Below are 23903 nucleotides of genomic sequence, written 5' to 3' on the forward strand. Positions count from 1 at the left end.
GTCTGAGAAAATATTTGAAGAGATTATAGTCTAAAACTTCCCTAACATGGGAAACGAAATAATCAAGTCCAGGAAACACAGAGACACCCATACAGGATAAACCCAAAGAGAAACACGCTGAGACACATATTAATCGAACTATCACAAATTAAATACAGGGAAAATATTAAAAGCAGCAAGTTAGAAAAACAACCAATAACATACAAGGGAATCCCCAGAAGGTTAACAGCTGATCTTTCAGCAGAAACTCTGCAAGCCAGAAGGGAGTGGCAGGACATATTTAAAGTGATGAAAGGGAAAAACCTAAAACCAAGATTACTCTACCCGGCAAGGATCTCATTCAGATTCCATGGAGAAATTAAAACCTTTACAGACAACCAAAAGTTAAGAGAATTCAGCACCACCAAACCAGTGTTACAACAAATGCTAAAGGAACTTCTTTAGGCAGGAAACACAAGAGAAGAAAAAGACCTACAAAAACAAGCCCCAAACAATTAAGAAAATGGTAATAGAAACATACATATCAATAATTACCTCAAATGTAAATGGACTGAAAGCTCCAACCAAAAGAAATAGACTGGCTGAATGGATACAAAAACAAGACCCGTATATACACTGTCTACAAGAGACCCACTTCAGACCTAGGGACACATACAGACTGAAAGTGAGGGGATGGAAAAAGATATTCCATGCAAATGGAAATCAAAAGAAAGCTAGAGTAGCAATTCTCATATCAGACAAAATAGACTTTAAACCAAAGCCTATTACAAGAGACAAAGAAGGACACTACATAATGATCAAGGGATCAACCCAAGAAGAAGATATAACAATTGTAAATATTTATGCACCCAACATAGGAGCACCTCAATACATAAGGCAAATGCTAACAGCCATACAAGGGGAAATCAACAGTAACACAATCATAGTAGGGGACTTTAACACCCCACTTTCACCAATGGACAGATCATCCAAAATGAAAATAAATAAGAAAACACAGGCTTTAAATGACACATTAAACAAGATGGACTTAATTGATATTTATAGGACATTCCATCCAAAAACAACACAATGCAATTTCTTCTCAAATGCTCATGGAACATTCTCCAGGAGAGACCATATCTTCGGTCACAAATAAAGCGTTGGTTAAATTAAGAAAATTGAAATAATATCAAGTATCTTTTCCAACCACAATGTTATGAGACTAGATATCAACTGCAGGAAAAAAACTGTAAAAAATACAAACACATGGAAGCTAAACCATACACTACTAAATAACCAAAAGATCACTAAAGAGATCAAAGAGGAAATAAAATACCTAGAGAGAAATGACAATGAAAACACGATGACCCAAAACCTATGGGATGCAGCAAAAGCAGTTCTAAGAGGGAAGTTTATAGCAATACAATCCTACCTTAAGAAACAAGAAACATCTCAAATAAACAAACTAAACTTACATGTAAAGCAATTAGAGAAAGAAGAACAAAAGACCCCAAAGTTAGCAGAAGGAAAGAAATCATAAAATCAGATCAGAATTAATGAAAAAGAAATGAAGGAAACTATAGCAAAGATCAATAAAACTAAAAGCGGGTTCTTTGACAAGATAAACAAAATTGACAAATCATTAGCCAGACTCGTCAAGAAAAAAAGGAAGACTCAAATCAATAGAATTAGAAATGAAAAAGAAGTAACAACTGACACTGCAAAAATACAAAGCATCCTAAGAGACTACTACAAGCAACTATATGCCAATAAAATGGACAACCTGAAAGAAATGGACAAATTCTTAGAAAAGCACAACGTTCCAAGGCTGAACCAGGAAGAAATAGAAAATATGAATAGACCAATCACAAGCACTGAAATTGCAACTGTGATTAAAAATCTTCCAACAAACAAAAGCCCAGGACCAGATGGCTTCACAAGCGAATTCTATCAAACATTTAGAGAACAGCTAACACCTATCCTTCTCAAACTCCTCCAAAATACAGCGAAGGGAGGAACACTCCCAAACTCATTCTACAAGGCCACCATAACCCTGATACCAAAACCAGACAAAGATGTCACAAAAAAAGATAACTACAGGCCAATGTCTCTGATGAACATCGATGTAAAAACCCTCAACAAAATACTAGCAAACAGAATCCAACAGCACATTAAAAAGATCATACACCATGATCAAGTGGTGTGTATCCCAGGAATTCAAGGATTCTTCAATATATGCAAATCAATCAATGTGATATACCATATTAACAAATTGAAGGAGGAAAACCATATGATCATCTCAATAGATGCAGAAAAAGCTTTTGACAAAATTCAACACCCATTTTTGATAGAAAAAACTCTCCAGAAAGTAGGCATATAGAGAACCTACCTCAACATTATAAAGGCCATATATGACACACCCACAGGCAACATCGTTCTCAATGGTGAAAACCTGAAACCACTTCCTCTCAGTTCAGGAACAAAACAAGGTTGCCCACTCTCACCACTATTATTCAACATAGTTTTGGAAGTTTTAGCCACAGCCATCAGAGAAGAAAAAGAAACAAAAGGAATCCATATAGGAAAAAAGGGAAGTAAAACTCACTGTTTGCCGATGACATGAAACTACACACAGAGAAACCTAAAGATGCTACCAGAAACTAGAGCTAATCAATGAATTTGGTAGAGTGGCAAGATACAAAATTGATGCACAGAAATCTCTTGCATTCGTAGACACTAATGATGAAAAAGCTGAAAGAGAAATTAAGGAAACACTCCCATTTACCACTGCAGCAAAAAGAATAAAATACCTAGGAATAAACATACCTAAGGAGACAACAGACCTCTATGAAGAAAACTATAAGACACTGATGAAAGAAATTAAAGATAATACCAACAGATGGAGAGATATACCATGTTCTTGGATTGGAACAATCAACATTGTGAAAATGACTATACTACCCAAAGCAATCTACAGATTCAATGCAATCCCTATCAAACTACCAGTGGCATTTTTCACAGAACTAGAACAAAAAATTTCACAATTTGTATGGAAACACAAAAGACCCCGAATAGCTAAAGCAATCTTGAGAAAGAAAAACAGAGCTGGTAGAATCAGGCTCCCTGACTTCAGACTATACTACAAAGCTACAGGCATCAAGACACAAAACTGACACAAAAACAGAAATATAGATCAATGGAACAGGATAGAAAGCTCAGAGACAAACCCATGTTATATGGTCACCTTATCTTTTATAAAGGAGGCAAGAGTATACGATGGAAAAAAGACAGCCTCTTCAATAAGTGGTGCTGGGAAAACTGGACAGCTCCATGGAAAAGAATGAAATTAGAACACTCCCTAACACCATACACAGATATAAACTCAAAATGGATTAAAGACCTAAATGTAATGCCAGACTCTATAAAACTCTTAGAAAAAAACATAGGCAGAACACTGTATGACATAAATCACAGCAAGATCCTTTTTGACCCACCCCCTAGAGAAGTGGAAATAAAAAGAAAAAAAACAAATGGGACCTAATGAAACTTCAAAGCTTTTGCACAGCAAAGGAAACCATAAACAAGACGAAAAGACAAGCCTCAGAATGGGAGAAAATATTTGCAAATGAAGCAACTGCCAAAGGATTACTCTCCAAAATATACAAGCAGCTCATGCAGCTCAGTATCAAGAAAACAAACAACCCAATCCAAAAATGGGCAGAAGACCTAAAACAGACATTTCTCCAGAAAGATACAGACTGCTAACAAACACATGAAAGGATGCTCAACATCATGAATCATCAGAGAAATCCAAATCAAAACCACAATGAGGTATCACCTCACATCAGTTAGAATGGCCATCATCAAAAAATCTACAAACAATAAATGCTGCAGAGGGTGTGGAGAAAAGGGAACCCTCTTGCACTGTTGGTGGGAATGTAAATTGATACAGCCACTATGGAGAACAGTATGGAGGGTCCTTAAAAAACTAAAAGTAGAACTACCATACAACCCAGGAATCCCAGTAGTGGGCAAATACCCTGAGAAAACCATGATTCAAAAAGAGTCATGTACCACAATGTTCACTGCAGCTCTATTTACAATAGCCAGGACATGGAAGCAACCTAAGTGTCTATCGACAGATGAATGGATAAAGAAGATGCAGCACATATATACAATGGAATATTACTCAGCCATAAAAAGAAATGAAACTGAGTTATTTGTAGTGAGGTGGATGGACCTAGAGTCTATCATACAGAGTGAAGTAAGTCAGAAAGAGAAAAACAAATACCGTATGCTAACACATACATATGGAATCTTAAAAAAAAAAAAAGGTTCTGATGAACCTAGGGGCAGGACAGGAATAATGACACAGACGTAGAGAATGGACTTGAGGACATGGGGGGGGCAGGGTAAGCTGGGACTAAGTGAGAGAGTGGCATGGACATATATACACTACCAAATGTAAAATAGATAGCTAGTGGGAAGCAGCCGTATAGCACAGGGAGATCAGCTTCGTGCTTTGTGACCACCTAGAGGGGTGGGATAGGGAGGGTGGGAGGGAGACGCAAAAGGGAGGGGATATGGGGATATATGTATACGTATAGCTGATTCACTTTGCTATACAGCAGAAACTAACACACCGTTGTAAAGCAGTTATACTCCAATAAAGATGTTAACAAAATAAATAAGAAAAATAAACATGGCACCGCAAATTCCCTGGTGGTCCAGTGGTTAGGACAGCAAGCTTTCACTGCCGAAGGCCAGGGTTCAGTCACTGGTCAGGAAACTAAGATGCCAGAAGCCAAAAAGAGAAAAAAAAAACAGTCAGCAGGGCTTCACTCCTGCAGGCTCTAGGAAAAGCGCATTGCATATCCATTTAGTCATTTAGGGTTTGACAGGAGCCTACTCTGGGCCAGGCAGTGTTCTAGGAACTGGATATTTAGCAATTAAAATAAAAGATTAATTCCTTGGTCTCAGAGAGCTCATGCTGTAGTGGGTGTAAATAGACTATAAATGAAACAAAAAAAATTAATATGTATTGTATCAGGTGGTGATAAATGCTCAGAAGAGAAAAACAACAGATTAAGGAGATGGTGAATGATGAAAGAGGTGCATGCTGTTTCAGATGAGGTGATCACAAAATGCTGGCCTGATAAGGTGATATCTGAGGACATATCTTAAGTGCAGAAGCAAGCTGTATACGTTTCTGGACAAAGAGCGTTCCAAACAGAACAGTAAGTGCAAAGGATCTGAGATGGAGTGTTCATGGTATAGACCAAAAACGGCAAGGGGTTTTCACATGTAAGTTAAGTTTTGCCTAAATATTCTACCTTGCGTCTCCATCTATTTAAACCTTACTGGTCCTTTTACAGTATCTCTCTCAAGTGAAATCCTTTACACCACCAAGTACCTGGTAACCCTCCAAAAAGATCTGGCTTCTTCACCCTTTGAATCCCAAGAACAACTTGGCCCAGAAAACTCTGTTTTACAAGTGAACATCTTTGTAGATTATAAGCACATATCTAGGGTCAAGACTTGCTGCAAATTTGTATAACCTAGCTGCCTCAAAACAATCTTGTCTTAGAAAGTCAAAGGCGGTATGTGTAGTTGGTGTGGGTTTCCCAGAAATTTAGAGTCAGTGGGCACTACTTTTCATAGCTTAGTGTTGTTTGGACTTGATATGGCACCCTCGGTCTTCCAAAAGACATGCTTGTGTTCATGCTTTGGTTACTTATTTCCTTGCTGAAAAGGGGATACAGGTGGGCTCTTCATCACCAGGCTTTGGGCCAGTTTTCAGTTCTGTAACAGTGATGCTAATCTTGGTTTATATATGTGATTTGCCAGATGTAACTTCTGTTCCTGTTTCATTTTCTTTGGACTCTTGTAGCCAAAAGTAGATCAAGTGAAGTAGTCAGGCAGAGAGTATCTAGTATCTTTGTTTCTTCTGTCACAGGAAAATGAAACATTTGTTTCTCATGTTATATCTGACAAAGTTAACACATTCTCTAGATCCACCCAGTGTATTCATCTATGCCTCAGCTTGAAAAGACTATTTTAATTTTCATACAAAAAGAACACTGGTAAAAGTACATTAAAGACTCACTGTTATATCATAACTTCAGCAATATATGTGATTTTCAAAAAGCATTTCAAAAATGGGTTGCCCTGCATTTGAAAAGAAACAGAGCAGGTAGCCACATGGAAAAGTAGATGCCAGGGAGTTTTAAAATGGTCACGTTTAAAGGATGGAATCCATGGCACATAGGAGCAACCGCTACCTCTCATTCATGTGAGACTGACAACATTATTTTTCATATCAAGTGAATCGTTTTCAACCTCATTTTAATTTTCAAAACTTGACTCACTCGTTGGACACACAAATGCAGATGTTTGCCATCTAGTGGCAAAAGTTAGTAACAGCAGTCTAATTTTTCTAGAAAAGCAGCAGTATTTTGCCGAGAAAAATTTAATCTAAACCCCATGTTTAAGAGGTGAGGGGAAAGTAAAGCCTAAGGAAGATCACACATCTAATTGGTTACACTATCCTAACACCCCCATCTCCTCTCTTCTTGACACTAAGGAGGAACAGGCCTGTTTAGAAAACCCTGGGAATATTATTCCAGGTTTTATGGATTTGAATTCACAAAGACATAAGTTCCATGAAAGCAGAATGACTATTCATCTAATTATCTCTAGCATCTAGAACAGTGCCTGAAACAATTCAGGAACTTAAATTTAATGAACAAGTGAATGGCCGGTAGAAAAGCTGAAAATAGGCCAGACTGTGTGGGTCCCCTACCAGAGGAATTTCTAAAGTTCTAAGGAACAGAGTGATTGACAATTTTGTTTAATTCTCTTAAAATTTATGTTATACTTTACATTAAATCTGTGTGAAAGTATTAGCTGTACTGTATATGCTTTTTAAAATGCACTCACGTCTAGAAGATCTATTATAAAATGCCCTTTAATTGAGCAAAACTAATCTATGTCCATTTCTAAGACCATTCATATTAATTAAACTACTCTGCACATATGCAGCATTTACAGACTATTTTGTCATTCCTTTATTGACACCCTGTTGTTCACATCAATAATATATGTGATGTACTTGCTCAGAAAGTTAGACTCTAAATATAGCATTATACACATGCAAAAATGTGGTCCGCTTCTGATATAGTTCCATGGTACGACACAAGAAACAAAGAAAAAGTGTTCAGGACTAGATGTATTTGAGATAATTTGTTTTTATAGCACCTTGTGAACAATGTTATCCATATTTTTAAAAAACTATATATTTAGTTACCAAGGGGTACATGTGATGGAAATGGTTTCACCTTAATTCTATACCTGAGACCTCAGTCATTCCTCAATTGTGTTTAAATTTCAGTGGAAAAGAGCACTCTGCCCTTCCTCAGAGCCTGAGAAACACCCAAAATTGAATGGCTCATTTTACCAGAAACAGCCTAAGATAATGTACCCCTTGCCAATCCAGGCTATTAATCTACTTAAAAAAAATACAAAGTGTTTCTAAAGTGTTTCTCTAGCTCATTCAATCGTTCTCTCAAACAAAATATTCTGTCTCTCTCTTCCATTAGTGGATTTTAAAATTTAGCTGGCAGAAGTATCATTCAAGGTATTTATTTAAAATGCAGATTGCAGACCCCGCCCCTCCCCCCATTCTAATTCAGCTGATCTAGTTTCAATCCCCAAGGCTACAGTTTAACAACTACCCCAGGTGATTTTGGTCAAATGATCCTAGGCCACAATGGTAGAAACATCACCTTAAATCCCTGTCATGGAAATCTTTCCAGTGATTATGAAAAGCCCTTAGGAGACCTGGCTACTTATAGCAACTGGTGATCAATGAAAAATGACTCCTTCAAAAGTCCTGGCCACTAGAACAAGTTGGTGAGAAGAGCCCTAATTTGTTAGATGTTATCTGAGAGAACAATGCCTCTCAAAATATTAGGGTCACCAGGGCAACCATTATATCCTTGCAGACGACACTTCAAGCAAGTGAAACTGAGTCTGACCTGGGATAATTTTATTATGTTCTGTATCATATTCATCAAGAACTCCTTACTGTTTATTAACATGTAAACTATCCTGTCATTATCAAAATACACTGAAAACTTCTAAACCTCAGATTTCTTCCCCCACCCCAAAAGGGACAGTAAGAAGGAATTCATTCAAGAACCAATACTTAATGCGAGTACTTTTGCCAAGCACTGTTTAGACCCTTGGACTGTATCATGAATAAAACATAACATAAACATCTCTGCCCTGACAGAGATCTAACCATCATTCAATATAGTGAGTTGCGCATCCCCATTTCACAATGTGTAAGTCCTGGGTATAGAGAAATAAATAATGGGTGGCTCCTGATAAGAAGCTCAAAATCCAGAGGAAAACTTTGATATTTGCATCGTTTATTCTAGTGGAAACAAGTATGGCAAAGAATAATACACTCAAGGGGCATGGGGAATGAAGAGACGAATTGTCTTAGAGGAGGCATGCAGGCCTCCTCCTGTTTGCAGGACTGCTAAGGCCAAAGCTAGGGAGCACATTTCAGGAAGTGTGGAGGGTCTACCTAGAGGCACATCCCAGGACCCTCAAAGCAGGCTGACGTGGCTACAGTGCCACAGCAGAGGGGGGAAAGGAAGAAGGGGCTGAAAGTTATGGAGAGTGAAACGGTAATGGACTTTGAGCTCATTGTAGAATAGGTACAAGCAAACAAAGCAAAAAGACAAGTCAGAGGCCATCGGGACAGTGCGGGGGTGGGTTGGGGGGGGTTGGGGAAGGCCTGTATCAAGAAAATGGGAGTGGGAGTAGGAAGGAAGGAACTGATGAGACGGTTCAGGAAAATCCAGTAGGATTTAGAGACTGCACGAGAGGAGGGAGGGTATAAAGGAAATGCAGATTGGAGATGCTTCAAGTCTGAGCTCCTAGGATGACTGTGATGCAGTCAATTAATACAGGAAAAAAATAGGAGGAACAGCATATCTTGGAGAAAGATGATGGGTTCCAGAGTCCAAATGGTACATGACAGGTGCCTGATTGATATTCTTTGTGGAAATGTCCAACAGGGTGCCAGCATGGAAATCTAGCACTCAGGGGAAGAGCTACGGCCTACAAAACTATGTCTACCGACACTTGAAGCCCTAAGCGCAGCTGAAATCACCGAGAGAGGATGTCAAGCGAGAAAGAGGTGAGTTGGGTCCTGAGAAGAGATCTAGCATGAAAGGATAGAGAAAACCAGACACAGAGTCAAAAGATCCAGGCCTGTGAATTTTGGGACCCTGGGTGAATCACTCAACAGGATGCAGAAATATTCTTTTTATAATTTCACTAACTCACACTGCAGAAATCTCACACAGGTTCAAAGTTTTCTCCCCTTACTGTCTTGGCATTCTAGTTTTAAGTATTTCTTCTTAAGACACAACCAATTTTGCTGACAGTTCTAGATTCCCTGACCATATACCTGCCCTCCCACTATCCAGGAAAATTATCTTCCAGAATTCTACCACAAACATTTTTCTAAATGACAAATAGGGTAGCAATAACAAACATTCATCATTATTAAGATTTCTCTCTTCCCACATGCCACGGAGCGGCTGGGCCCGTGGGCCATGGCCGCTGGGCCTGCGCGTCCGGGGCCTGTGCTCCGCAGTGCGAGAGGCCGCAGCAGGGAGAGGCCTGCGTACCACAAAAAAAAAAAAAAAAAAAAAGATTTCTCTCTTCAAAATTCTTAGGGGAATATTGATTACAAATTCTAAAGGAATTCTCTTTTCAACAAATGTGTCATATTGTGCCTTGACTTACTGGCATTCTAAGACACAGATCATTATGATGTTTTTTCTCCATACTTCTCCCTAAATTGTAGTTTTATTGCACATACAAGATTTTGTCGTCTTTGTTAAAAGTTTTTCTGTTTTTATTCCAAACTTATATTCATTCATGAAACAAAAACAAATATACATATATGTGTGCGTTAGACAGACTAAAATGTCCACATTCAGAATTCAAAATGAGTCACCTGTACTTTATGGATCTAATTAATGCAAAAGCTTCAACTTCAACACAAAAGTTAACGATCTGAGAGTGCATGTCATCAAACATGATGATTTCAATCTGGCATCGAAAATGAGTGACCACTGTACCTCCATTAGTCCACTGGCCGACATTAGCCTGAAGGCATAAGAACAGCTTGTGTCTTCTAGGGCAGTGTTTGTGTGTTACTCTTACAAATCTGAAGTGTCTAGTATGATCCTGGGGGCAGAGAAAGTGCTGAACATAGACATGCTTAACTAATCAGAAATTCAAAGCAAACAGATTTCTTTATTGCTGGGCCACTTTAAGTGGATTGATTTTTATGCAGTGAAATCAGTCAATCTTTTAGAACACACTGCAGATTTAAAAATTAAGGAGGTAGATTTACATTTAAAGTCAGCTCACAAAAGTCTATTATTATCCCAGTTTTGCATGAATGTTAGGATATGTACAGAAAAATATCAGAGGATTATGCATCAAATTGTTAACCTTGGTTACCTTTGGGGGCACTGGGTCATGATGGACTTTTACTTTTGACATAATATATTTCTTTCATGACTGAATTCTGTGTAATCCATATTATTTTTATAATGAGAAAAACATCAAAACCACTATATTTACATACTTTATATGTCGATATGTATATTGAGCATTTTATGGGGATGACTCCATAGTAAGTACTTTAGGGCAATCAAAGACAAATGCAACATGGCATCATCATTCAAGCACTTCACACTCTAGTATTTGAAATAATTTATACACACACACACAAATAAGAGTGAATGTGATCAGTGATAAAACTGAGAATCTGATAAAGTACTAAAAGATGAATTCACAGTGAAAAGTGGCATTTCAAGCACTTTGTCCTTGACAAATTGCTAAAATTTGGACCCATGAGGATGTGGAAGAAAGGGCATTCCAAGCAGTATGAGAACATGTGAAAATCATGAAAATGGCAGAGGGGGTGTACAGGACAGCAAGTACTGCGGGTAAAGTTAAAGGTGACCTTGAGACTTGAGATTGAATTAATGTAAATCCAAACCATGGAACATATGGAATGCTAGCTGAATGCTGATGTAAGAGATTTCATTGTTATTCAATAGGTAATAGAAGGGGATGTCAGAGAAGTGTTTTGAGGATAGGAGGGAAAAAATGATCAGACTTGATCTTCAATAAAAGTAATCTCTAAAGTGGATTAGAAGAAGGGACTATAATCAGTGAAATCAGCTGGGAAGCCTGGAGACTCAGAGAAATGTATAAAGGTCTGATTGCATCAGCATCACCTGGGGGGGGGGGGGGGTGTTAGAAATGCAGATCCCCAGGCCCCGCTCCAGCCCTCCTGAATCAGAGTCTGCCTTTATCACAAGATCCCCATGTGACCTGACTGCACATGAAAGTTGGAAAAGCCGTGAACGGAGGTGTTGGTAGTAGGAAAGAAAAGAAGCCAAGAGGTTGAGTGAGCTATTACTTGGTTGAATTATTACAATTTGGTATCTGACTAAATGTGGGAAACTATGCAAGAGAAGAAATCAAGATTACTCAGAAAACTCCAAGCCACAGGGTGGCCACCCTAGGCATGTAAACGGGAAACCTCAGGGGAGCAGGGCGAGGAAGAAACAAATGAAGGCGGTGCTACCCAGCAAGCTCACGGAAATGCCCCTTCCAGAAGCCACACCAGGCTTGGAGATGATAAGATGGGTGACCCACATTGAAAAGTAGTGGAAATCATGACAATGGATGAAGTCACAAAAGGAAAAGCGTGCAAGAAAGGCATGGGAGTCAACGGAGGAGAAAGACCTGCAGAGCCTCATGCAGCTCGGGAGACGGTGCAGGGAGGCTGGAAGGCGGAAGAGGAACCAGAGGAGGAAGACAGCCAGGGAAGTACAATGCTTTCAAAATGAAGGGTGGTTGAAGGTGCTGCTAAGAGATGAAGGGGGATGCCCGGGAAAGGGCCTTTTGTTTGTGACTAAGAGGGGACAGGTGGTTTTTGGCCGAGCGGTTTCTGTGAACCTCCTGAGGATGGAAGCCAGAGAGCAAACGTTACAGTCAGAAGTCGGTAAAATTAGAGATATGTGGATGTTACTCACCGAGTGTAAATGAAGATGTTAGGAATGAACATGAAAAGTTAGAAGAGGCGGAAAGGGCTAGGTTGACTTAACTTGAAACTATTGAACTTGATAAAGATTTTCTTATGGAAGAAAGATCAGAAGTATTCCCATCATAATTTTCAGAATGATTAGGAAGGCCAACAGGCACAGTGAGTAGGAACTGGATTTCTGGCTCAGCTGTAGGGAGGCTCTGCCTCTCCCTGCTCTCTGGAAATGGAATGAGACGCGTTGCGGGCGTTAATTTCTCAAATCGTACAAACCACACAGTTGGACAATCATCAATGGGGAGTCACAAAGTAGGATGCTCTTCACTGATGACTTCTGCTGTGAGCCGAATGACGGCCCCCCCAAATGATATGTCTGTCGACGTCCTAATCCCCCAAACCCGTGAATATTACCTTATATGGTAAAAGGGTGTGAGAGCTAAGGCCCTTGAAAGGAGGAGCTTGTCCTGGATTTTCTGGGTGAGCCCTGCATGCAATCACACGTATCCTTATAAGATGGACACACAAAGGAGGAAACACACGGACAGAAAGGGAGGAGACGATCTGACTCCGGGCAGTGGTGAGAGGCAGTCACAGGTCGGGGAATGCAGCCACGGCCATCAGAAGCTGCAGGGGGCAAGTACGAGTTCTCCGTTAGGGCCTTTGAAGGGAGTGTGGGGATTATGAGACGGTACATTTCTGTTGTTTTAAGCCCTAGGAAGCGAATACAATGTCTAACATCACCTTCCAGTTCTGAGATTTCTGGAGCTGCTCTCACCTCATATTGATCATGTGCTCCTGGAAGGCCGAGCCCTGGACTCACCCTTCTGAGCACCCAAAAAAAGAAGGTCCACTGTGCCTGGCACATTAGATAACACTCGTTACCACAGGGATATACACTCCTGTGTATAAGTGCATATCCACAGGGATATACACTCCTGTGTATAAGTGAAAAGCAGAGATGGCTGGATAGGTAGACAGATGATTGACAGATAGAGAGAGAGACTCATTTTACTCAAGCAAGTATTTATTAAAATGTACTTATTAAACACTCTCATGACTTAACTTCTTTAGAAAGAATCATAAATACTACCTGGGTTACCCTTGACTGTCGACTTTAATATTAAAGATAGTGAGAACAACCAGAACTCAGATGAGGGACATGTGGCTTGTAGTTGCTTAGATATGTTTTCAGTTTCTTATTATTAAATGAATTGAGGGGTTTAAAATAATTTATCAGAGGGAAAGCAGGGTGATAGCCGCACTCAAGGAAAGCTGAAAAAGGTTGGCTGGTTATTGTGTGATGAGAAGGGTTTGGGGATAAAGAAGGAAGAAAGGAGGACCCCATGTAAAGGAACCTTGTGGCAATGCCAGTTTCCCTGCAGGGCTCCCTTCCCACGAGGTAATGCACGTGACATGTGTTATCACATACGTGAGAAATCACAGGCAAGGAAGACAGGAGGCTCTTTGCTTCCATCTCATGTATGAGAACTTCTTTCCAATGCAATTGATTTGAGGGATCTCTGCATGAGAGACGTTGTGCTTTTAGACTATTTTGAACTAAAAAAAATTGAAAATCACCAAAAAAATCACTGTGCTCAATAATACTTTTAAATGAATGTACACAGAGAGATACAGATAGAAAGACATAGAAATAGAAATAGAGATAAATAAAGATAGATACATAGACACACAGATACAGACACACAGAACCCAATGATACTTGAAATGTATACGGATTCTTGGAGTCCACACAATACCACTGGATTGGGGTCCCCTGGAGGTGAGAGCTGGCTGGATGAAACTTCAAATGGCTGTGCACAAGAAGTGGTACCTAGCTAAGCAATAACTAGGTTTCTCTCCAGACTGGATCGCGCCGGCAATTCTAATGAGGTAATCTACTCCAAAGTGATAAATACAAAAATACTGACACAGACTGTCAGCAGATGCCTTTTCCCAGAGCTTACTGACAGGATATTTTTGTATGAATCTAATGCCATGGCCATAGCTACCTGAGATCAATTAGAAGGCTTCAGTGGAAGAACATCAAAACACCTCACGACCGTAAAGGCACAGCCTTTGCAGTAGACATCTGGTAGCCCGCTCCTCTCTGAAACCAGCTGGTACTATTTTACTCTGGTTTAACCTCACCTGACTTTTATCTAAACAGCAGTCACTGGAGGATATCCTGCTCAACCCAGGATGTCTAGACGAGCACCACTTCCTGCAGTAGAGGTGACTGAAGGTAGAATATGTCATGGCTCAGCTGGTGTGCCGGATTTCAAGGGAACACCGGGGACAGGAAATAAGCTGGGGCTAGGCTAGAACAAATGACCTAATGAAGGATTAATTCCGTAGTGGAGAGTCAACAACTCAAATTACAGTGGCCAGGAGGAGAGTGGAGAACAGAGATTTGATCCTGCCAACAATGACACACAAGGAGATTTGTCAAGTGGAACCTGGCAGCACAAGTCTCCAGGCAGAAATGATACACTGTCCCAAGGGTGGCCCTGCCTCAGGCCTAGCTAGGGGTTTGTCCACTTCAGGACTGCAGCAGAGACTGGCAAGGGAAGGAGTAAACTCTTGCTTCTGGACAGAAGTTCTTGGAAAGGGTGAGACTGTCAAGGTCACGCTAAAGTCTTTCTAGGCACAACTTCAGTCCTGCAAATGCAAACTGAAAACATGAGAAAAGTTTAGTCCTATGAAATGGCAAATATGACAAGGGTTGCAGAAACCGAGGCTAGCTGGGCATGGCAATTAGTAGAGCTCACTAGGGTGAGGGCAGGTAATCCCGTCTCAGACTCCCTTCTTCTGTTTCTGCACCGGTTGATGAATCAGGAAGGCCAGCCCTGCCCCCACCCCCAGTCTCACCAGAACAGGGCTGGGGAAGGCAAGAGCTCAAACCCCACAGCGCACCCGCCAGCTACTGTGGTTTTTTTCCACCATTGTTCCTCCTCAAAGTGTTCACATTCTAGCTAGCTTCAGGATGAGCTGGCACAACTGGTGAGAAGAAGATGGCAGTGGCTCAAATATTCCTTCTGTTGGCTTGCTGTCATCACCAGTAGATCCCAGGTCCTGTGTCAGCGTGGCCAGCCGCAGCTGCACCTCCGCAGAGGAAGTCTGAGAAGGTGCACGCCAGAGGACTTGGCCCTTGGGAGCTGATGAGCAGGAAGTTCCAACAGGTGAGAGAACAAAACTGCCAGCCTGAAGGGGAGAGGCTGCCAGAGGCAGGGGAGTCTGCAAGCCGCCCAAATTTCTGGACAAAAAGGAACACACAGTAGCCAACTACTGAGCCAGAGGGACACCTACACACTGGCTCTCCATGCTCCACGCCAAGGAATATAAAGGTGGGTGGGCAACCAAATCGCGCACTGCATTTTACAGTGCTTTAGAGACTGATCAAAAAGTGTGTGCACAGGCATCATGCCTTTCAACTCTTAAACCCACTCTGCAACTACTGTCCGATCATCTCCATCTGTGCACTGGGAAAGACATGCTCTGGAGAGGGAACACAGTCTTCCTGTAAGGCCCACTGTGATTCAACATTTGCAGTAGCTTCGCTGCATCAAAACTGCATTTCTTTGTTTGAAGACAATGCTAATGCAGATCTGTACTGCACAGGATATGCAACTTTTAGGGAATGGAGATGTCTAACAGAGCTCTCTAGAGACGCTGGGTTCACAACGGAAGGAGGGAACCTTTGCACTTGCACAGCCTTTCTGCGGAGCGTCCATGGAGGAAGAAGTACAGGGACAGCTGATTTAGGATTCAAAGCGGCTACTTTGAATGTGATAGGAGCAAGGACCACTTCCTTAACGGAGAAGATAGAGACTGTCAGATTCGAGAAATTGAAATTAATTTCTAATTTGACTAGCTTTGCCTCCTGTCAAATTCCTTCAATGATCTCTTCACATTCTCCCTCTAAAATTAAAACTTTCCATTCACGGTGAAATTTTATCCCAAAGTTCTGTTAAGACTAATAACCAGGATAGGGATTCCTCTGGACTAAATGAGATCGAAAGGTGAAAAATCTTGTGGAACACGTCACTGCCATCACACCCGGGAAAGCACTGCATTCAAGGATTAAGCATGAGACACATTTTATTATCCTGATTAATTTTAAAAAATCATCATGGTGGAGGGATTTGCTTATTTTTTTTTTTTTTACTGAAGCCATATATGCCTTTTTGATACTCTTCTGTAAGAAAAACGTGTTTTAAATTCACCAACCTATTGTGTAAAATAAAACATTTCCAGTCACTCACTGATACTTCAGAACCACAACGTGAGGAAAATGCTATTAGTCACAATACATTATGACATCAAATTAGGTCCCATAAGTGAAGGGCAGATGCATCTCTCTGCGTCCCGATCAGAGGCTCACGCTTCACAGGCGTCACAGTTCATTCATCTCCTATCTGAAGTGCCACTACATCACAGCTGTTCTCAACATAAACTTCCCTGCACTGCAAACAAGACCCAGTTTCTTAATAGTTACACTGACAACGTCCAGGCCATTTAGGGGTAAGCAACTAATTTTGCCAATGTTAACAACTTTATTAGGAGAGAACACTATGTTGGCTCCAGGAACGATAGAGAAACTTACTTTCTTATGTTCAAATACACAAGGCAGCTTTGCTTTTAATCATATGGTTTAATTTTCTGTCTAATCAGTTTCCTGGTATGGATTCAAGAAATTCTAGTTCTGCAAATTTCGTATTTTTTTCTAGACTCATGTTCAACAGGTTGTCTGCAATCAAATGCTAAAATATCATGCAAAGAAGTTCATGTTTTTACACACTTAAAATAACAAAGTTTCTTTTTGTAAGGAAATAAATCAGCTGTCTTATAAGGATGAGAAAATGAAAGGGTGCGCCCTAAAGAACTTTTAAGTATGCCTAAATAATCTTCAGAAATAAATAATATTTTTGAAGTTATATTTTTACCTTTTGTCCCAGGAAGACAAATGAGGTAATAAACAATCACCCATTTCTCTAAACGTTAAAGGAAAGTTTCCTAAATAACTTTAAATGCAGGTTTAATGCAGAGCTACTCATTACTGTAACACGCTGGATCATTCTGTAAATCTTAACCAATTCCATAAACTTGCTTTCCTTTTCCCCAAATTACACTTTTCTCATAATTTTCCACGCAAAAGGTATATACACTGTCGAGGATCCTTTTCAAAATCTACTTTTCATCTCATATTCTTTTTTAAATATCAAGCACATTGGAATATGGGTTGTTATTTAAAAGTCAGTATTTCAATACTACTATTTTCATATTAAATTCAATCTTATACCACCCTCCCCAGCCTACAGAAATGGTCTGAATCAGACCTGCAATGTAATTAATTTTAAATTAGTAATTTAAGCTCAAGTTACAGTTCCATATGGAAACCCATTTCAAAATTAATGTGCTTTCTAGCTCAACAATAGCTATTTACATATTAAGCTAATTGCAAAAAACCATGTACACAAAATCTAAAGATGGGTTATTCAGTGATAGGAGTGTATGATCAAAACCACGTATCTGTGGCATGCTGAATCCACACTGGAGAGGCACGCGTGTTCTACGTATACTCCACAGTACCAGCTCCCATAACAAGAGGGTGCACCCAACGCCATATCTATCCCACCACCATATCTATCCCACCACATTTGGAACAGAAAGACCTCAGGGTTTTTCTTCTTCTTCTTCTTCTTAATTAATAAGCTACTATCACAACCCTGTCTATATGCATGGATTTGTTCCAGCGTCAGCTCTCCCCTTCCTGAAGTGTATGTTCTTGTGTAGTGCCTCTTAAGTAAATACAGGGGCATTGTTTTAAACACAGAAAATAGTGATGAATGCTTCATGCAATACAATGATCTCACAACGTAAGATTATCGGGCACTATATAACCAGCCAATATACTTTTTACAAATATTATTTTTCCAATCATAACCCCAAAAGACCCCACATGGAGGACTACTGGCTTGCTGGCATTCAGAGGCCAAGAGAGAAATGATGGGTCTGTGCAAAGCATACAGTGAAATAATCAGTGTCCTTAACAACATAAACGCTTAAATTACCTCCTAAGGAGAGCCATCGTTTCACATTGCAAACACGGACACCGGGAGGGAAGCATATCCTTACAGCCATCGAACAGGTTCAAATAGCACTTGCAGACAAATGAATGTTTGCGTTTTGAAATCTGTCCATATGGGATGCAATTCCCAAACCTCTGCTTCCTCTACCACTTCCAAACTGCGTGCTAGGAGAGTTGCACACACGCCGAACAGAATCACCATGCCAGCACGCACAAGCGCCAAGTAGACAAGTGAATTCTGCTGCTTGAGTCAACCCTCCCCTAACCCCCACCGCTTCAAATCACACAGAAATTAACCCAGCTGTAAGGAGGCTGCGCTGGGGGAGGGCTCCAGAGAGAAGATCCGCCGCAATCCAGCGGCTGCCGCTCCGCGAGCGCAAACTCTGCCTGGGTCAGTGAAGACGAGCACCCGGGCTCAGTACCTTCGCCCAGGTGTTACACTAAGTGCCAAATTTGCCTCTTTCGTCCCTGAAATGCAATCCGAGGTAGCGGCCCCACTGCAAGGTTGCCCGGTGTCTGCTTTAACCTTCTTAAAAGCGTTAGGAAATCAAATGGGGGGACCTACACACGCACCACACACACATACGCGCGCGCGCACACACACACACACACACACACACACACACACACACACACACACGACCCAAGAAGCTCCTCTTGTCCGGACACTCCGTGCCTCGGATTCCGCATTCGGGGGACAGAGAATCCAAGCGAAAGAGCGCCGGGTGGGGCATCCCAGGTTCTTTCCCGGCCACCGCTCGTATTATTCTCGTCGCTTTCCCCGCACATGGTCACCCCGGCGTTTCGCACCCTTGGTTCCAGAACTCCAACTCCGCCCCAGATGCCGCTCTCTCCAGGTTCAAGCCTCCGCCCGGCCCCCCAAATCGACAGACCAACTCTCTCCTCCCTCCCCAGTACCCGCTTTAAACTCCCCATAGCAAGGGCATTTCCTACTCGCGCAGAAAACTTTTTCCTCCTTTTGCAACGCGACAAGGCAAAAAAACTAGGTCAACCGCTACCGCCACCCGCTTTGCCCAGCGCCGGCTTGGTGCGGGCAGTCCTTACCTGGCCGCTGCGCTCCAGGTGGCCGTCCCACGCCGGTCGTCTGCGCTTCCCCAAAGCGCGGGAGGCGCCCGGTCCACCGTCCGTTGGTCGCCTCCCGCTCGGCGTTCAGGAAGCGAGTGTCCTAGGACCGCCCGCCCATGCCCGGAGCCGCCCTTCGGTTCATCGCCTGTCTTTCCAGAAGCGCCTATGCCGCCCCGGCGAACTGAGGAGGAGCGTGGGGATTCGGGATGGTACCGACTTGCCCCGCGGTGTGCGCTCCCGGGTCCGAGAGCGCTCCGCCCGCGGGCAGCTGCGGCCGCGCGTCACATGCCGCCTCCGGGCAGCAGCCGCGGCACCTGCCCAAGCGGCGGCGCTCCTGGCTCCGCACTGCCGCCCCCGCGCCTCGGGCTCCCTGCACGATCTAGCCCTTTCGGTTCACGTCCTTTTTTCCTCTATCTCCCCCCTCACTTCTTTCCCCCGCTTCTTCTTCCCGTCTCCTCCTTTATCTTGTATTCTCTTTTTCCAAAAGCAAATGCCAGGCGCTTCAAGTGCGAGGAGGGTCTTTCCTTCCTCGCGAACTCTTCCTCTGCCTGGTGGTGGCGGTCGTGGCTACTGCTGGCCGCTCCTCCTCTTCTGCCTCCCCCGCTCCTCCCTCCTCCCCCCTCCCACCCCCCGCCTCGGCTGCGTGCTGGTGTAATGCACAAGCTGCCTGGGTGAGACCCAAACCTGCCGGCCTTCTGAGCATGCCCAATTGCCCCGCCGGCGTGGCGCTCGACTCCCCCGTGCTCGCTCGGCTCCGCCGGTCGCGCCTGGTCGGGGGCGAGGGCGCCCAGCTGTGGGAGAGCCCAGCGTCCTCCTCGGGCGGGCTCCCTGAAGACGCAAGACTCACCCACCCACCCAGCCCGGGCACACGTGTCCCCTAATCGTGCGCCTGGTGCTTCAAGGACGGCTTTTGTTGGCCAATTAGTTTCGTCGTGTTCTCTTATAAATTGGTTTGCTTGAACTGCCTGGAAGGACGTAGATTCCTGGGAACAACTTACTGACGAAAGAACATCAGCTCAGTTACGGTATACGACTGGGCTGAAAACCTTTCCCCAGAGAGCAGCCTGAGGCATTCATTTTTTGACATTTAGTGAGAGTTTGTTCATACAGAGCAGTGTACTAATAAAGGACTTCTTGGCCTTTCCTTCTCTGGAAGTTTACGCCTTAGGAGTAAATGAGACAAACGTGTGTGGAAAAGACACAGGTGTGCGGACACACACAAACACACAGTTGTTTTATTTTTTAATCAGAAAAAAAAAAAAAAGATAGGACCTTGCTAGCCAGGCTTTTAAGTTTCATATATAACTCAAGAGGAATGGGAAGCTAAAAGGAAAGAAAAGGGAAAGAAGAAAGGGAGGGAGGGAGGAACGGAAGGGGGAAAAAAGGAAAGAAGGGAGGGAAAAATAAATTTCTTACTAAATACTTTCAGCTAACTAGTGGAAAGATCTCAAAGTGGCAAAGATGCCAATGAGGTTACCCCACAGAAGGCTGAGGGTATTTTAAAGAGTATGCAAGGAAAGATTATAAGAGAATCCCACAAAGAACAAAGATAATCAACAGTGGTAACTGGGGAAAAAAACAAGAAAAAAAAGAGCACAGTATGAAATTAAACTTTTTAACAATATTAAAAGAGGCAACATGATTTTGTTAATTCTATCTGGAGCAAGACAAACAGAAAAAGGTAAACCTCTTCTTGGAGAAAGTAAGTAATACTAAGGGAAGAGAGAAATATAAATATACACCTTCCTTTCTGAGTCTATAATAGTCCCTTCTAGGTAGAACAATCTTTAGGAGAGAAGGGACTAAACATTGATTACAGAGAATAAAGATCATAACAGGAAAAAAGATAATGAGAAAACGTGTGGCTACTTAAATTAATTCAAATATCCAAGCTCAGGTGAATTACATGCAGATTACTAGAATGACAATGATATCAATATATAAGCCATCTTGTTTGGATAGCTCTCAAAGGAAATAACAATAGTTGTCTTCATATATTACCCTAATCTTCAAAGCAAACTTTCACACAAATATTTTATCCCCATTTAATAAAGCACAGGAATTTAAAGGTCTAAGTAAATTGCCTGTTACATAGCTAGTAAGAGGAGTATGAAATTGCTATTTGCCTGTGGGAACAGGGGTAACTTTGATAATATTTGGTAAATCCATAAGTAACAGACAAGGGGCCAGAAGAATGGGCATAGAGATATGTTCTATTTTTTTAAGTAGATTCTGTTATCTATACAGTGATTAAGTTTGAGATGGATCCCTGGCAATATTCTATAGAAGATCCTGAAATGAATTTTTTGGCAGTAGTCAGAAAAGAATAGGAAACAACTACAATGTAGTAAAAATATCTTACCAGGTTAACTTCATTTCTCTTTGTAAGTAGCCATTAAACTGATACATATGGCATTTTCTAATTTCAGCCAACCTTCCTATTATCTTTATGAACAAGGTAAATGTAAACTGTGTTAATATTAAACAAACTAAAAACTAACAGTTTGGACAGGGTTGCCCCAAATGTCCCAGTAAGGAGATTCTTGCTAGATCAGAGTAAGGTGTTTGATTCTGAGCTTATTGCCCTACTGTTCAGCAGATTTATCAAATTATACTTAAGAGAAAAATATAAAAGGGATACTTATTAGATTTGAGAATGAGCCAAAGGAAGGGCAGTACTAACTTGCGAGATGCCAAAATCAGAACCCAAAGAGTACATTACTTCAGATGCTGATCTAAAACAAAGGAGATAAACTAGAACTAAAATATATTTTGAAATCTTGCATTTTAGGTTTGTTTTTAAAAAGAACAGGATAAGCAAAAGATTTATTCATTTATTCAATTATTAGACAAGACTTTGGATATGGACAAGACAGACAGTTTAGCCTTCTACCATAAAATAACTACGTAACCTGGACCAAATATATAAAATTACATTTTCAGTTATTAAAAGCAACCAACACGGGGCTACAATGTTTGAGTCAGGAGCCCACTCACACAGATATTTCCCTAGGGGCCATTTTTTCCAGCAGAAGTACTGGAAAGTTGAGACTAAGCAGCGAGTTTCACCAGGCAGAGGACACATAGCTCAAGAGCTTGGAGCTGCAAAGGTAACTGAGATTTGGGAGGGCACGAGAGAGAGAGGGGCATGGAAAGGAAACCCCAGAAGTCTCTGCGGAAATTCCTGTGCATTCCTTAGCCAAATGCCTACGCTGCATAGTCCCAGGGCAAGATTCTGGAAGCCTGATAGAGTATAGTGGCTGAGAAGTGGAAATCTGAGTACAGATCCTGAAAATCACACAATTCTGGGGAGATATTTAAGTTGGGACTTTGGTGAACACCTTAGACATTTGGTTGATTGAGACCACCCCGAAGGATACTTTCTGGGTGTACAAATAACGCCCTAGGAAAATGAATAAAACCAAAATAGATTAGCCCTAATAAAACTAGACCTTTTCAGGGCTTCCCTGGTGGCGCAGTGGTTGAGAATCTGCCTGCCAATGCAGGGGACATGGGTTCGAGCCCTGGTCTGGGAGGATCCCACATGCCGCGGAGCAACTGGGCCCGTGAGCCACAATTACGGAGCCTGCGCGTCTGGAGCCTGTGCTCCACAGAGAACAAGAGAGGCAGCGATAGTGACAGGCCCGCGCATGGCGATGAAGAGTGGCCCCCACTTGCCACAACTAGAGAAAGCCCTCGCACAGAAACGAAGACCCAACACAGCCATAAATAAATAAATTAATTAAAAAAAAAAACAAACTAGACCTTTTCAGCATTAAGATGATCCACCAACGCTTTAACTATTCTGCCACAGCACAACTCAAAATTCATTGGAGGAAGAAAATCTAAGCTAGAACTTTTACAAATGCAGTACGCAATAAAAACTTAGTAGACACGAAAAGAAGAAGAAAAGAAGGAAAAAAGAAATTTGATGACAAAAATTAATAATAATACATTTAATAGACAGAGACCAAGAAATGATCTGGAATTAATAGTCAAGGACTTTTAACTAACCATAAATAATATATTAAGTAAACTACCCTGGAAATGAATACAAAGATAGAGAATTTCAGCAGATTATTACATTCTATGAAAAAGAATAAAATGAGCTTTTTGGACTGCTAAATCAAGAACTAACTAGATGCATGGCACCTGGGCAAAACAGGAGATGGGGCTGATGGTCTCATATACAAGCTCATAGGAAATATCTGGAAAGACGAGTAGGACCAGAAGCAACATTCAAAGAAACAATGCATGAGAATGTGCCACGTCTAATGAAACGTGTCAACCCAGAAATTCAAGGAGTTCAATGAACGCAAAGCAAAGAAAACATCAACGAGGTCCGTAAGGTTCAAACTGTTGAAAAGCAAAGATAAAAAGAAAATATTTAGACCAGCTAGAAGAAAAAAATGTCACCTTTGGAGGGAAAATATCAATGAACACTGACTTCAACAGAAAAATCATGGAAGCCAGAAGACAATAAAAGACATATTTAGGGGACTGAAAGGAACAAGAAACCTGTCAAGCTAGAATTCTATGCCCACTGAAAAAAAAGCTAAAATTGCAGGTGGGGAAAGATACACTCAGATAGACAAAAGCTGA

The 23903-nt window shown here is 41.6% G+C and overlaps 1 protein-coding gene across 6 annotated transcripts in view; it reads right to left on the reverse strand.

Annotated features, from left to right (window-relative positions):
• CHRM3 (cholinergic receptor muscarinic 3) overlaps nucleotides 1–19863 on the reverse strand; it is a 538512-nt gene extending 518649 nt beyond the window's left edge. For 4 of the 6 annotated variants that reach the window (XR_009559345.2, XM_060286381.1, XM_060286380.1 and 1 more), the window contains exon 1: nucleotides 19281–19863. The gene's annotated coding sequence lies outside the window, so the exon portion shown is untranslated. Of the gene's footprint in view, nucleotides 1–18198; nucleotides 18396–18858; nucleotides 18957–19280 lie in introns of those variants that run through there. The other 2 variants (XM_060286379.1, XM_060286378.1) reach the window with 2 other exon arrangements.
• Nucleotides 19864–23903: the final 4040 nt, after the last annotated feature.

This window comes from Globicephala melas, chromosome 16 (assembly GCF_963455315.2).
Source record: "Globicephala melas chromosome 16, mGloMel1.2, whole genome shotgun sequence".
NCBI lineage: Eukaryota > Metazoa > Chordata > Mammalia > Artiodactyla > Delphinidae > Globicephala > Globicephala melas.